Here is a 12,495-nt window from a genome sequence, read left to right as displayed (position 1 = left end):
ATAGCTCTTCTTGTCCAAGATGAAATACAGAGGTATTACTTGGTTTGACAACTGTTGTCTGCACTGAAGAAACCTGGAGCCTGTAGACTCCAGGTATGTATAAGATGCTCAGAAATGTTGTACAGGAAAGCAAATGCATCTGTGCTGTATGTATTTGCGAAATTTCTAAAGAGGTTTGCATACCCACCAAAAATGTTTAGGATCTGTAAAGTAAACAATACTGAAAAAACACTATTCATATCATCATTTCCTGGAAATCTGGTGGTAACCACCTCTTGGAAAGTGAGAACACTGTTTCAGAATGGCATTTGTTTTCCTGGAAAGGCATGGGAGGAGCTTAAGAAACAAGGCAGGAAAAGAATTTTTTTTAAAAAAAATACTTCCTCCTCTCAAGCACAGAGTTCCTCCTCTTGTTCTTAGGAGTCGGAAATGAAGAAAGGGTAAAAAAATAAGAAAGCAAGATGAAGCTGAGTTAAAGTCCAGAGTTCAAAATTCATATGTAGCCTGGAGCTTAGGCTGATTCTCCTTTTGGAAAGCCAGTCCTTTGGAGTCATCATGATGTGTTTTAAATGGCTGTGTCAGCATATTGTATCTACTCAAGACAACACCACAATGCAAACGCTGCAACCTGATACCAGGATTCCAGACTGACCATGACCACTTTGTGGCACTCAGCATTTTTAATCAACACAGCCAGTTCTCAATCTTTTCAAGGCTAAGTACTATTGTACATTTGAACATTACAAAAACAAACAAAAAAACAACCCAACCTAAAATAAACCCCCCCAAAAACTGACCCAAAAGTTTCAGTGAGCTGTAACTTTTTTTTTTTTTAAGTAACAAAGTCTATCATTCACATTTCCCCTCTTATCACTGTAAACTACTTATTATCTCAGCCAGCATGTGTGGAATTCACACAATCTTCATTCACAAAGGAAAGAACAAAGAAAGAAAAGTATATTTATGATAAAGCCATTTAAAATGACAAATGTCACCTGTTACTGCTGCCAGAATTTCTAAGTTGGCAGAAAAATCTTCGTTTATGTATACTGACACAAGTTCAATCTTTTTATGTTATTATAGAAATAACACTACATAAATGCCTATGAAAAGAGCAGTTGAAAGCTGGATATTGCCATCTCTGTAATCTTACCCTGTCTTTTGGTGTCTCTGAAGGGGTGGTGTAACATTAACTTTTTAATAATGCTTAATAAACATTTAGCAACATCTATTATAAATGGTGGGTACCATATGCAGAGCTGGGTGGGGTCATTCTTTACAGCAACTCACCATATGGTATCCCTATGAATGTGGCCCTGATAAAAGTAATCTCTTGAACTTGAATGACTTACGCTGCTGCTGTAATATTAAATTACTTTCCTTCCTCTTTCCCCATTCACTTGCACTAGGAGTAAATAAAGTTGATTCACCTGCCTATCTCACACTGCAGCTACTATGTTCTCCAGCTGCTTGTATCACCAGGATTTAATAGACCCAGTTAAGTTATTCTATTTGCATTTGGTTTGCAGAGTGTGAGCGGAGAAAGGAACAAAATGCATGGATTAGTGTTGAAAGTATCAAACTAAAGGACTGAATCCTGCCCTTCTTTCAGCTGCCACTACTATGAGGAAGCTATGGAACTTTTACCTGACTAAAGATTGCTGGGTCAGAGTGAATGATTAGAATTCAATCACCACTGCATTTCTCCATTTCCTTTTGTGTGTGTAGAGCATCTTATTTCACTGAAGAGGCACAATAAGGTGCTGCATCTGGCCTGAGATCATTGAAAACGAACAAAGGAACAAACAAATGACCTCTCTGTATATGATCTATTTGTAAAGCAGGTAATCTACTCCCCTTAAATTGGAGCTTACATACAACTACATGAAAACCACCTGTTTCATGGACATAATAAGGGCTCAATTCCTGTCTTCTATGCCCCATGTTCTCCTTTCCATTGTAACAATTTCTTGCCTTTAGAGGCTTTCTGTCAGCCAGGAGACACAACCATTGTGGCTGGTCCCGATCTACATATGCTTCTTGGGGACCATATGCCTGTATTGACTTGACTGGCTGACTCCTTTCAGACTGTTTAATAGCCACATTTTGCTTTTGTTCAGTAGAAGCCTTAACTCCAAGGTCCCTTTCCCACCAGTGGCAGGTCTGCACAAAATATGCGAGACTGTAGTTGTGTATGTCTGTCAGTTTGGGCTGAAATTTACCATGGGTTTGAAATTTTGTGGAGAAAATACAAACGGGCAAAAGGCAGCGATTTCACCTTAGACTTATTGCCCTAGGAAGGCAGGCTAAAATATCATTATATTTGTAGTGGCCCAGGATATATTACCCAGGTGTATGTATTCTTTTCTCCCTGTTTTTTTTTTTTACTAGGTTTCATAAAGGAAGTTATAGAAAACGTTTAATCTTAATATACACACAAATAAAATTAATCCCTTGATAGTAAGTTTATTAATGGCTCTATTAAAAAAAAAAAAAAAAAAAAAAAAAAAGAAGACCGAAGAAAATCTATCAGGTCAAAGCCTCTTCTAAACTATGAGAAAAAGCTTAAACCATAAAGGGATAAAAATGTTCAGGTATCTAGGTATCTTCATTCTATACCTTATTAATAATAAAATTAACAAGGTGATATACAACAGCTGTATCATTGCTGTTCCTAGTACTTTTTTTCCCTCTGCCCACTAAATCTTACCATGTTCAGTCTTAGGTCCTCAACTTTTAAACATTTAAGTAGTGTATAATTTTATCTAGCCAAGAGATTCCAATGAAATCAGTGAAGCCATTCACAGGAGCAAATCTATGTATGTGGTTGGGTACCTGCAAGATCAGGGGCTTAGATAATGAGCATTTTATGGCAGAAACTTTGTGCTATTTATTTGGACTGCTCAGCCACTAGCATCTTTTGGGCACTGCAAGATGTTAATCTGAATATATATTAAAAGATACTGGGAACCAGTGTCTGGATCACTGGGAAATTTTAGTTAACCGAAGTATAAACAGAACACTTTTAGAACCATCACATCGGTCACATTGCTTGTATGTCAGAACCCTTTCTCTGGTATCTGCCTTGGTTGCAAGGCTAATCATTTCTGGACTGGGACTAACTTCTTTGTGCAATATGCAATATCAGTTGCTAAACATAATATTAACAAAAAAAAATATTAGTATGTATTAGTGGAACGTTATTCTGTACATACAAGCTTCTTGTGAACAATTCAATGAGTATTTAATATATATCTCATTGATATATCATCATTCTCATGGGTTTCAGGTTCAGAGCAAAAGATAATTTTTCATACAATGAACTCTTGCCTAGTATGCAGACTTCTATATTTTTATAATGCATGAAAAACAAAGAACAGTCATAAGACCTCCTTACAGATATAATATATTTAGAGGAAAACCTTGTGCTGGAATATCCTTACAGATATAACATATTTAGAGGAAAACCTCATGCTGGAATATATAAGTTACAAGGAGTTATCAGGTCCCATAGAAGGGCTGCCTGCTGAATCCAATCACTTGGTTGCCACTGAATTCTGTGGGGCAAGATATCACATAAAGAGGTTAGCAGAAGTAAGGCAGCATGTTTGACTATTGCTTTGTGTCTTAACAAGGAAAAGAACAACAAGAAATACAAACCATGAAAATATTCCCACTGTCTGTGCGACATAAGCATGCAGGTACAAAGATGAGATGAAAGAACAAAACACACAGCACAGAAGACAGCAAAGCTGACTTGAAGCTGTGATTTCTAAGTGTCTGCCCCAGTATAAAAGGACTTTGAAGTGTTCACATTTGTGGTGGGCAAAGAGATAAAACAAAAATCAGCACAAATGTTGGAAACTACCTGACAAAGGATCCCTTTTGCTGGACCAGCAGAAGCAACAATGGGAATTTTTGCCACTTAAATTCTGCCATGTGGATGCAGATGAAGTCTCACACTAGAAATGAAGACAGGGCACACATGGGAAACAGAGAGGCCGCTGATGAAGGGAAAAAAGTGCTGAGCCACTGCTGTTTTAGCTGGAGCACTGACAGCAGAATTGTCCCTGGGAAGTTTGGCTGCTGTTTTTGCTATCTTTATTCTGAGAAAACAGGAACTGGGTTTATTGTATATTCAGGGTAATAGCTACATGATCCGTGGGGGATGAATGATGCACTACAGACACTGCACTGATTCCTCTTTTCACATGAGTACAAGGGGCAATGAGAGAATTGCTATATGAGTGTTCACAGATATTAATTATCTCCCATATCATCTGCCGGCAGCATACATGACCACTCAATTTTTGCCAGTGGTGCTGCAGTTTATGGCAGGGCTCATACACAGAATAAGATGACAACGAAAATGGTTAGGGATGCTGCAGGCTGCACCCAGGATGTACTCTGGTCCCTTCAACATTCTGTGCTTTGTTAATACAATTAGTGCAAAAAGAATTGGCAAGAAAGAGAGTTTCATGCACAGTAGAAACTAATAAACAGTTTATTACATTTACTGTGGGCTTTTTCCATGCCACAGTGGTATGTTCAGAGAATCTCCTACACATTCCTTAATGCAGCATGTTTGTTGCATGACTAAACTCAAAGGGGCCTTTCCATCTTGCTTAGACCAAGAATTCTAGTTTCTGTTTCATCCAGCTTCAATGTAGATGCTAGAGATAAATGAAAACACAAGAGAAAATGGGCACTGCCTTAAAGAATTCACTAGGAAGTGCAAGTATGGATTAATACACACACACATGCACTAATAATACAGCTGTTTGCAGATTTGTGTGCATCTTGCCAATGTATCATATTAAAGAGGAAAGCCAGGAATGCATCAAAATTGCTTGATACTGGTTTGATGTAGTGCACAGCATGAGCTATTTTTCCCATTCTCCAGGCATTTCTTTGCAAAAAAGGAACTTCACATAGTTCAGCACCTCCTTCCTTCTCAGCTGTCCTGCCTCATCCAAAAATGAACAATCTTCTTTTCAGTATCTTTTTTTTCACTTCTAGAAATATAGCAAAATTGAGTTATACAGATGAAACAAAAAGATTACTCCCTGGCACACTGCACCTTAGAAATTTGTCATTAAAATTAAAATGGAATGACAGATTCTTTCAGCCAGACTTTTGAGGACATTCCCAGTGTCCATCTTGCCAGACTTAGGAAGCTTAACCAAAGCTTCAATACAGTGACAAAGACTCAGACATTTCTCACTCTAGTGGGAGTAGCAGCTGCACTACTGTTTGGTCCCAGACTTCTGCTCTCCCCAAAGAAGGTAAGTTAGAATGGACAAGAAGGTGTAACTATTTTTCACTGCCCAGGACTCCAGGTCTGCAAAGTCTTGACCCCTGAGTGTGAGGCTTGCTCAGTCCCCCAGTTACTTTTCACTGGTCTTTTCTGTGAAATCTGCTGTGATCTACCAACCAGCTGATCCTGCCCCAGGGGATTATAAAAAGAGACAGAAGCTGTGTTACTGCACAGTGGACAGAAAATATGATCCTGAGATACTCAAATAGGTACCATAGCCTAGCAAGTGAAGTCCTGTACATTGCCTGCCATGTGTCGTTTGCTACATTTGGGCTTTGAAACTTGCCCACTAGGTCACAGAGGTCTGGGAGTTGGAGCTGTAAGAGAGAACTACCTTTGATTTCATGAAGGGGGAAGCTGGCCATGCTCAACGATAAAATGGCCAATGCAACTCTGTACCAAAGTCCTAGAACAGGACAGGGGAATTTGAGTAAGCTGTGACTTGGACACCCAACTACTTGTACTGTTATTCACACCTTACGCAGCAGAATGTCAGATATCGAAAGCATATTCACAATAATTCCTGGGGGCAGCAGTCAAGAACATTTATTTAAGGTCAATGAATCCATAAAATTCAGTAGTCTGTAGAATTCTGTCTCCTCCTGAAAGAAGTATTGCGCTTTGTCTCTCCTGTTCAGCACACTTCCTGTTCAATTGCAGTCCACTGTGCTGCTGCACATGATAATTCATTGCTGCCTGAGATGAATTGACTTGCATCTTTTTCATTCACAGAAATGTGACGTTTTAGAAGGTGTAAAGTATCCAAGGATTTTAGGCAACCAAACCAGCACCTAACTAAAGCTCATGAAACAACCATCCGAAGCCTATCAAGGTCTAAACTGGACTATGAGAACAGAAACGTATTGGAAGATGTGGAGCACAAGCCTTTCAGCATTTTGAAACACCTGAAAGGAAAATAACTTCAGTATATGTCTTCTACTTCTATCTCCTGCCCAATATTCCTTCCCTTCTAGATGGCTAAAAACTAGAAGGAAAGACGGGATTTGGGTAATATCACTCTCAGTTTCAAGCCTGTAACTGATTCCTACTTGCTGTTTTTAAAACGGAGCTTGATGACATGCAGTCAGCTAAGAGCATGCATGACAGCATTTTTAGCTCAATAAGAAAACCAGCTGTACAAAAGAAAAGGGGAAAAAACCCAGAAGTAGTTTCCAACAGGATCACAGCACCAGATTCCACTCACCACATCAGTCTTGGTATATGACTGAGGGAAGAGGAAGGAGGCAGAGTCAAAAGAGGGTAAGACAAGTCCGCTCCTTACAGCAATCACATGCTTTTAGTTTCACATCAATCACTCTGGATCTGTGCTATCAGTATGTTTTCTAAACCCTTTCCATTGACATAAATACAATAGTACAGCTAGACATGAGATTAAAAACAGCCATCAATTGTTTTTAATAGAGAGGGAAAAGTTTGGTGAGAAAGAAGTATTTAAAGCATGGATTTAAGTAATAAATACATTAAAAAAAAAATCTGTAATGGCGTTTACACAGCAGACTCCACTACAAATGAAGAAATCGAATAGGAAAGAAGCATCTGCTATAAAAGAATTTTGCCAGTTCTTCCTCTGATCACATTGTTATCTGCTTTCTTTTTCTTCTTCAACTGTAAGCCATTTGGGGTAGATTTTTATTTTGCTGTGTGTTTCAGTAATTTCTGACTCTGATGGGAGTATAGCATATGAATCATGAGCTCTAACCTCAAAGGCATTTTTCAAAAATTTTTTTTGAAAACTAAACAAATTCAAAAGCTGAAATGAAATTCTGAGTAGATCTAGTATAAATAAAATATAATAAAAACGTAAATATTAAACCCTGAAAAATTCATTATACATTTTCTTGAAACAGATTGAAGAACTACTTAATATCAAAATACAGCAGTTATTGTAGGAATAAATGGATTACTACCAGCGCTCATTGATAAGTGAATACTTTTATATTAGCTGTCTATATCCCTCTTACGAGGTTCAGAGTGGAAAAGCTTGGCTTTATTTTGAAAATTCCTACTAAGTGCATTCTTCTCTTCTTCCTTTTCACACTTTCCCACACCACACTGAAGAAAATGAGTGCTATCCAGGCTGGGATCTCCCACACTTTCCCAGCCCCTTATCCCTCTCCCAAATATTCAAAACTTCTGCGCCTAGTTTTCTTCCACAATACTTCTGCTGCAGGCCTACTCCTCCACATGCCTAGGACATACTGAACAAAGAGGAATGCAAACCAATTTTTGCAAAACTTGTTGACAATACAAATAAACACAGTCAAAGTTTCCAGGCTCAAAAGTAGCAATTCAATTTCATGAAAGAAGTAGCAAGCCCAGTCTGCAATTCACAGGGCTTTTTTGATAGTTCTATAAATCAGATCTACTCAAGTGTTTCATTTTTATAATTATTGCTTAAATGGAATTTACAAAAATAAACACCCAACTTCCAACCAAAGTCGCAGGAAATCCATCAGCACATCCTGGTTTTCATCCTCTCTCTCACTGTTCTTCCATTTTGGAAAGAGTATGGATTTCATGGTTAAAGATAGAGCAATGGGAATCAGCAGATTTCTGTTTTACACCTACCTTTACTAAATCCCAACTTTCTGTTTACATTACTACTTAAATACAGAATTTCATAAAGTGACAATACTTAAATTGAACATTAAAGTTGTAGTGGCATGGACCTACTCTACTTCAAAAGCAAAACAGCCTGGTAAGCATGACAGTAAACCACAGTCTAAAGTTTCAAAACAAATGGAGATTGATCCTATAAAGTAAATGAAGTATTTACATAGCAATACATACTTTAATTAAAAATACACACACATTTAGACATATATTTTAAATTTATGTAATGTAAATACGTAAAATATTCCACAGAAAGTACAGGTATGATGTAAATAAGCAGCAGTGATTTAGATGTAAAGTAACTGCTAGTGGTATGCAGGATGATGTATTATTGCATTATGTTTTAGATTAGGCTTATTAAAAAAAAACAAACAACTGTTGATAAATGAATATTTTTCTCTGTAGAGAAGTATTAGCATTCCACTGGAACAGGCTGCCCAGGAAGGTGGTGGAATCACCATCCCTGGAGGTGTTTAAAAAATGTGTATATGTGGTGCTTAGGGACATGGTTTAGCGATGGCGTTGGCAATCCTGGGTTAGTGGTTGGACATAATGATCTCAAAGGTCTTTTTCAACCTAAATGATTCTGCGATTAGCATTCTGATTTGTTGGTTGCTCTTTTCAGTCAGGGCAAGGAGCTGAGCCAAGAGTAAAAGCAGTGTTCCCTATTTATGTGTCCATACAAATACCTCTTAATGCTGTATCAGCATATTGGGCAAAAACACAGGTAATGATCAGTAAACAGACCTCACAAAATATTTAAAGCCAGTGAAGTATGCTAAACCAACCACATAAGCAGCCTGAAGTCTTAGTACTAGTCAGGACCTAGAAAGTTGAGAAAGCTGTGGGCACTGGTGTCAGGTTCAGCATTGACAGGGGACTTGGGCTTTCTCAATGGCCATGGCAACAAGAGTGACAAGAATTTTCTCAGAAGTCATCAGAAGAGTCCATCATCAGTCACTGACTTTGGGTGTAGAAGCCCATCGCTAAGAGAAAGCTCTAAGAGCTTGATCCGGGAATCAATGTTTCAGAGTGCCAAGACTTCTGCTTATTGATCTCAGGGTTGATCTTTTGAAGACTAGATCCAGGCACCTGCAGTAGGTTTGGCTTCACTGCTTATTCTCTCCCAAAATTTTGGACTTGAAATTGCTCTGCTCTTTCCCACACCAATCTCTGCACAAACAGTGGAAACATGGACAAGATGCAGGGGAAGCAGAACCCTGTAAAATACCAGAAAGCACTCATTCTTCACTGGACCGGTCTTCACAGAACAACAGAAAGGACTGTCAAGCTGGTCAGGGACAGTGGATCATGTTACAGTCGTATTTCTCTTCCACTCAGGCACGCTACAAATTGCTGCATTCCACTCACCTAAGTAGGCAACTGAGAGCATCTGTGAAAAATTCACAACTAAAAGCTTTTTTTGTCAGTAGCATATTACAGTGAACTTCTTTCTAAATAACATTCAAGGCCTGAAATCACATTAAAGATGCTGGTATAATGTCACTTCAACATACCATAAGCTAAAAGAGGCACATAATCAGATTAAGAAAAAACTGTAATTTTTGATGGTAACACTGCATCTCCCTTAAATTAAAGTTTTAAATCTGAAATGACTTTCCAAAATTATTCCTTCTATCCAAATATTATAGTATTTAGCATGAAAATAGATACTTTCTGTTCTTTTGCACACCTCATGAAGAAGGGAAGCTGTGTTTCTGCCTTGTTTTGTTTAAAGTGCCAGCTATATTCCATTGCTCACACCTGAAACTCAAAGCACAGTGGTTTTGTACTTTTTGTATTGTGGCATGTAAAAGCATGACACATAGTTTTGCAAGCTGCTCTGTGTTCAGAAGATCTATGGATGGTTGATACCTCTTTACAAGCTTCCAAAGACCCTGATGACACCATCATACATCATTATAAACCTGACACAGCTCTTATTCCTCAACAAATTTAGTTATGTTTCTGAGGGGAAAGAAAACTACCATCTGGGTCAGACTTGGCTCAAAGCGATTAGTGAACAGACACTAAATTGGCAACCTCAGTCTTGAACAGCTCCAGCAGCAAGAACTCAGAGAATAAAAATGTGTGCCCTGAAACAGTGCCAGGTCAAGCTAAGTTTAAGCTGGCATGAAAATATGAGAGAAGTTGTACAATGTCTAAAAGTGCTTTCTTCAAGAATAGAAGTTAAAAATGACCAGTTGGACAAAAAAACTATCCATTGACCACAGAGTGAAATTAGTCTGTATTAACAAGCAATGAAAAGTATCTTGGATACATGCATGTGCATAAAAAAAAAATGGTTCTTCCTCAGTACTGCAAGTGTTAAAGCAAAATTGCATTTCACAGTTTGTAAGTTAACAACACAAACAGCAGGCTGCTTCCAGTATCCTGGTACACACATTAAATTATTGTATCACAAATTTCTAATTTACCTAGTATCTTCAATATATTTATGTCTTGGTTATATAACAGCGGGGTAACCATTTGTGCCTTATTATTGGCACTGTGTAAGGAATCCTGGCACACATTTCTTTAGTAATAAGCACTTCATTTTGTCAATGACTTCACTTTAAAAAAAAAAAACCAACATAAAACAATCCTAGCTTTCCAGATCTGCTTAATTCTACAGACCATGAAAATTAAATTAAAAACTCTACCTTATATAAATTCTTTTATCTGCTTGGAAAAAGTGTTGGTCCAAACTGTTGCACCATTTGTATGTCCCAGGTTTGGCTTCAGCTGTCTGTGGTTTGCATATTTGGACTCATGATATTTTTACTGCACTTCTCTTTGTCAATGCCAACTGTAAGCTATTTTCTTTGGTCAGCTGGGTAGTTCGACCAACAAATCTCCCTTCTTCTAGTACCAGTGAGATAGCTGTCAGTTAGAGGTTTGGCATGCTTAAGACTCTCCTTCACTACCCAAGATCCCAGAAAAATAAAAGATACAGAGACAGGCCCATAAATCATATGAAGAAAGAAAACATTTGTATTATATGAGGAGCCTAATAACACCACTGAACTTAAGGATCTGGCAGCCTTTATGTTACAACAGAATTTTCAGAGGCCATAAACATTCACACTGGACTGGAACTTGGCATGAAGTGATGCCATTTGACTGATCCACATTTTACCCTAAACTCTGTTTCTCATTCAAAGGCAGTGATGATACACAACACTCTCTATTCATAACAGATTTGTGAGGTTTGTGCCACTGTTACAGCAAACTCTAGTGGCTAGTTAAAAGCAGAGCTCTGGGGAAAGGACTTCTTGCGCTTCTGTAAGGAAAAATTACTATGATTTGCGGCAGGCTTTGCCATCCTCTTTTTCTTAATTACAGAAAAAACAGCCCCAAACTAAACAACCCCTATGCAACAACTCTTCCCTCTAGCTGGACTCACATGTAACAGTGTGCACTAAATCAGTTTCTGGGCGTGTCCAGTTAGGTTTTACAAAGTGCTGTTTTTAACACCCTCTGATCGGCTCTAAGCTACTCTATGAGGGTGGTACTCAATTTCAAGGTACAGGTGCCTGTCTAATATATAGTGTAGCACATGCAATTTAATAGACCTACATTACACATTTTGGAAGGTTAAGCAGTTACAAGTTCCTGAGCAGGACCCTGCTTCTACTCCAATAATTCAGTGTACTTTGAAGGCACAGGAGTATGGACTGTTTGACATTGCAGACTTAATCACAAAATACATAACCTGCCTCATTTTTAACAAGTATGATTTTTATGAAAGTGATCTTGGATCCATTATTTCTAACTATGAAGATTTCTGAAGCTTGATGAGACTATGTTTTGAAGTAAAATTGACCTCAGGGACAGCAATTCCCCAAACATCTGATAAGTAGGATTTATTCCAAAATCAAAAGTGGCAAATGATTATTTTACCCGCCTTTTTCTGCCAACAGACCAATTGGGTCGGTCTAGTCTAAACAGCTCCCTTAAAAGTGAAGAGTGGGAAGCTTTCAGGGCTTTTTTTAATTTTTTTTTTTAACGTTTTATAATCCAGAGATTGAAAATGTTTTCCTTCTTCCCTTCCTTGCTGTTTATTCATCTCTCTACTAGATAGAGCAAAAGTTTGAAGTCAAAGATAACCTTGACCAAAGGCATAATTTAGCTGTGTGAAACTCTAAACTGGGATGTTCATAAGTCTGCACAGGTTGATACACCAGGGCCATCAGATTCAACATATGGTCAAGACTGACACTCCACCCTGAGAGCTGGGATATGGGGAAAATACAAATTGCTAATTATGTTCTAAACAATATACTTTTATTTGAAGAGGTCCAAAACTTCCAGATACCTTCTACTAAACAGCTCCGATCTGTCAGCTTGATGCTTATCTATGGTATTATCTTAATGGACTTTAAAACAAAACTAAAGTTTCTGCTGCTCTGTGTAAATGAGACATCCACATTCAATGTGCCAAATAAGGCGTCCACACTTCTGAAGTTTAAGGTCAGAAGTAGATCTTCACAGTATATCTGCATCCAGCACTGAGAGTGAAGGTGAGAACTTTGTGACTGAGC

General features: G+C 38.1%; 1 protein-coding gene across 1 annotated transcript in view; it reads right to left on the bottom strand.

Moving 5' to 3' along the window:
* LOC102058980 (potassium voltage-gated channel subfamily KQT member 1-like) overlaps positions 1-12,495 on the bottom strand; it is a 510,914-nt gene that overhangs the window by 315,766 nt on the left and 182,653 nt on the right. The gene's annotated exons all lie outside the window — the stretch shown is intronic.

Source organism: Falco cherrug, chromosome 5 (assembly GCF_023634085.1).
Source record: "Falco cherrug isolate bFalChe1 chromosome 5, bFalChe1.pri, whole genome shotgun sequence".
Classification (NCBI taxonomy): Eukaryota; Metazoa; Chordata; class Aves; order Falconiformes; family Falconidae; genus Falco; species Falco cherrug.
Note: the sequence above shows the minus strand (reverse complement) of the source record. Positions and strands in the feature narration are given on the sequence as shown.